Source organism: Hypanus sabinus, chromosome 2 (genome assembly GCF_030144855.1).
Source record: "Hypanus sabinus isolate sHypSab1 chromosome 2, sHypSab1.hap1, whole genome shotgun sequence".
Taxonomy (NCBI): Eukaryota; Metazoa; Chordata; class Chondrichthyes; order Myliobatiformes; family Dasyatidae; genus Hypanus; species Hypanus sabinus.
The window spans coordinates 133,948,675-133,953,254 of record NC_082707.1 but is presented as its reverse complement, the minus strand read 5'-3'; positions in this window follow the sequence as shown (position 1 = coordinate 133,953,254).

The window sequence follows — 4,580 nt, the reverse complement described above, 5'->3', positions numbered from 1 at the left end:
TCTGGTTGTAGTTTTTTGACTATGTCGTGAAATAATCACAAGGTAGATAACTTATAAAGAGTATTTCAATGTTATCTTCCTTGTTTGTAATTAAATTTTCAATTCTTAAATTACCTATGCAGTTACTACATACAGATTACAATTTCTCCCCCTGAATTTGACACTGGAAAAGTGATGTAAAAGGAAGAGCCCACTTTTCTCTGTTGAACTACATCCATATATTCTCATGACTACTCTATACCTCCATCAAACAACTCAAGATCCAATGCTAATCAAAAGAATGATTGTGTGGAGTAAAGGAACTAGATTCAAAGTGTTTACACATTCCAAAGTAGCCATAAACTTATAAAATTCAGTACTGGTACTAAAGATACAATAGATATGACTTTATTACACGCACAAAATGCTGGTGGAATACAGCAGGCCAGGCAGCATCTATAGGAGGAAGTACAGTTGAAGTTTTGGGCCAAGATCCTGTCCTGCTGCGTTCCACCAGCATTTTGTGTTTCCTGAATTTCCAGCATCTGCAGATTTCTTCGTGTATGACTTTATTACCTTGTGCCCGTTTTGATCTTTCCAAAATGTGAATTTGGTTATCACTAGGAGGAAAAAAATTAAACATTCTGACTTTTACATCTTAACATATTCTCTGCGTAGAAGGAAGAAATGTTATCCTGCAGTGAAGAGTTGAAAGTTAAACATCAAAACCTGTAGCACACCAAACCAAATCTATAAATAATGCGTTTATGCTGGTCTGAGGAAAACCGGTATCCATTTAATTAAAATGGAGGCTTGACCCCAAACTCTTACCACTTCCCTTCCTTACTCTATCTGTCCTGTTCTCTCTCCTACTAAGCATAGCTTCCCCATAGATCGTATCTCCTTACTACCTCTCTCCACTTTGAAGAAAAAAAATCAAGCAGCCATTTTCAATAGATGCTCTCATGAACAGATCTGCAACATCTTAAAAAAACATAAATGTTAATTGAATTGACATGAACATAGTGTGGCTATTTTGAACCAGTTAATTCAAAATGATAAATTTGCTATTATCTGATGATGATCCTACTGAGTTAGTGCTGTAGTGATAGGGAATTTCATAACCAGGAGTAGGCATGAGATTTTATGGACACAATAGAGGCATCCAGATGCTATGTTGCCTCCTACGTGCCAGGACTATCTCAGAATGTCTGTGACATTCTAAAGGGGGAGGGGGAGCTACACATTCGTACCGATGACATGGGTAGGAAAAGTGAGATCCTGAAGAGATTTTAAGGAGCTAGGTAGAAAGATGAAGAGCAGGACCTCCAGTGTAGCAATCTCTGGATTATTGCCTTTGCCATGCACCAATGGGATCAAGAATAGGATGATTTGGCAGATGAAGGAACCTGAAGGGAGGCTGCAGAAAGTCTTGGTTAGGAGAATCGGCAAAGAAGTAGCGATATCAGGACACGTATGTCATGCACTTGGTAAGAAGGAATAAAAACAGACACTATTTTCTAAAGAGGCAGAAAATTAAAAAAATCTGAGATGCAAAGGTTCTTGTGACTCCTCATGCTGAATTCCCTAAAGATCAGTTTCCAGGTTGAGTTGATGGTGAGGAATGTAAATGCAACATTATCATTGATTTTGAGAGGACTAGAATATAAAAGGATGTAATGTTGAGGCTTTATAAGGCACTGGTGAGGACTCACTTGGAGTATTGTGAGCAGTTTTAGGCCCCTTACTTAAGAAAGGATGTGCTGACGTTGGAGAGGGTCCAGAGGACTTTTATGAGAATGATTCTGTGAATCAAAGGCTTATTGTATGAGGAATGATTGATGGCTCTGGGCCTTGCTCAGATGAATGGGCGGATATAATTGAAACCTAACAAGCGTTGAAAGGCAGCAGGTAGAGTGGATGTGGAGAGAATGTTTCCTGTGCTGGGGAAGTCTAGGACCATAGGCACAGCCTCAGAATAGAGGAATGTTCATTTAGAACAGAGTAATTTCTTTAGCCACAAGCTGCTTATTTCTCAGCAACATCAGCGACAATTCTTTTTTAAATCGCTGTTTGAGGACAAACACACAGCTGACACTATTTCAAAAACTGTTCGCTGTAAGTACTGTGTAGTGTCTAATGGCCACACAAGTACACATGGCTGATATTAGTTAGAACCTAATCAGCATCAGTCTTGCCCCCAATTAAGTGGCATGGTGTTCCAAATATGCAAAGAGAATCATGGCTGTTTTCACGATTTGTTTTTGTTCTATTAATAGTTGTCAGAAATAAGTGGCTGCCCTGATTAACCAAAGGCCCAATTAATAGTAATGTTACCACAGTATATGGTAACATTAGCAATGATGTACTGGAAATATTTGTTAGACTTAAATTATAGATTTGAAGAGGTGTGAACTCATGAGCTGCAAGGCGATTGCTGGGTAGAGGGGATTAGGCTGGATAACTGTTTCAATTGACAAGATGGAAATGGATGATTATTTATTCATAAAGCTGCATCCATATTGGCATAGATAGATTTAAGGATGTGAATAGAGAAAATGAAAACTTATTTAGACAAAAGCAAGAACCCAACAAGTATTTATAGAAATAGGAACTTATTCAATTTACTTAAAACATAGCCTTAAACTTAACATTAGAAAAATGAATTCCAATTTTTTTCCTATTAATTTTTCTCAATTCTTTTAATGTCTTAGACTGTAATCATAACATCACTTCAAAGTCAACTGACATATGTATTTGCAAAAGTTCAATGTGTACTTACTATGTGCTCATCTTGACACTCCTTTGGGATCAGGTATGGCTTCTTCTCCAATTGTAAAATGGCTAATGAGGCCAATCTGGGACCTTTGGGGTCCACCATCAATCTTATAGTTGGTGGTGAACTATCATTTAATGATGCATTTTTGCACCTGAAATTCTCATTGCCTTTTCAAATATTTTAGTTGAATTTAGAACAGTTATGGGCCACAGATTCCGTCAGGTCACTAGGTCATTTTGAAGGCTTTGAAAATTAAGTATTTTTTTGTCCTGCCATGTATTATTCTGAAATGGAGTTTATCATTTCAGGAGACAGCTGCTAGACTAGCAAACAATGCACCCATTCAATAGAACCAACTAAGTTCATTTAAAGATACAGTGCAAGGGAAATTAGTTCAGGTGAAAATTCAGATGCTGGTTCACTCATCCAGCCAGTAAATTTGGGAAGATTTTACAGATACAGCTTTGGTGATATTTTTCCAGTGTTTTGAGTCTCTGTAGTGGGTAGCCTATGACTGAGAACTGGAGGGCATTAAACAATACTATCCGGCAGAACACAAACTTATGCATCTTGATGCATAATGTGAGGTCTTGATGTTCAAACACTCTTACCTTCTCTCAGCCAAAGGCACAATTTCATTTTTACTGCACCTGGAGATATGTGAAATCATTCATCTGTCAATCCCTCTGACTTGCTGTGCTCTATCTATTCAACTGCTGGACTTGAACCATCAGTGTTCTCTTGATTGATTTTTCAAAACCTAAATCTAATTGGCATTGTGGCTAATGAGATCCTAGATCACTTGTTCTCAAACCAGTCCTGCTGCTTTCAGATAGACAAGCAGTAGTTTCTTTGCAGGTATTAATTCAGGTGGTTGGGGCTTGTCCAGTTTCCACAAAGTAAATCATGAAGAGCTGCCTTTTTGAAGTTTTCCAAACCTTAAGTGTTTTGCTTTCTTGCAGCAACACTCCTTTTCCTACCTGTTTTGGGGTCAGGCTGAAGATAAAGGGAATTTGGTAATCAAATAATTACATTGAGGATTTTTTGTTCAAAGGCATCATAATCTAAAAGTGAAGCAAGGGTGTTACAGTGAGCCTTTTCATAGTCTCTAGTATATAAAAAAAAACATTAGTTATGACAAGATACACAAAATGCTGCAGGAGGTCCTCAGCAGCCCAGGTAGAATCTATGGAAAAATAAAGTACTGTTGACGTTTCGGGCTGAAACCCTTCGGCAGAACAATACTATCTGGCAGAATATGAACTTTTGCATTGGGGTGAGGTCTTGATGTTCAAATACTCTTCCTTCTCTCAGCCAAAAGTGCAATTTCATTTTTGCTGTGCCTAGAAACATGTGAAGCTATTCATCTGTCAATCTCTCTGATTTGACATTCTGCCAAAGGGTTTCAGCCCAAAATGTTGGCTGCACTTTTCTCCCCCCATAGATGCTGAATTCCTTCAGCATTTTGTGTGTGTTGCTCAGATTTCCAGCATCTGTACATATTCTTGTTTGAGAGTTATGACAAGACTATGTTCCAAGATTATTTAAAAGAAGTTAGCCTTAACAACTCTCTCCTAATCAATCATGCCTTCCCAGAGGACTGTGCCTTTTCCAGCTTTGGCATTGAAGTTCTGAGGAGAATCAGTTCATTCCAAGGTTGAGGTGTACATATTGATGACTGTAGAATACAAGTTTGATATTGGAGTGAGCCAGAATGTGCACAAGATGAAAGAATTGCTGGAGATGTCAATGTAAATTGGCAGTGAACAGAAAGCACTGGGAATTCACACAAAATGCTGGAGGAACTCAGTAGGCCAGGCAG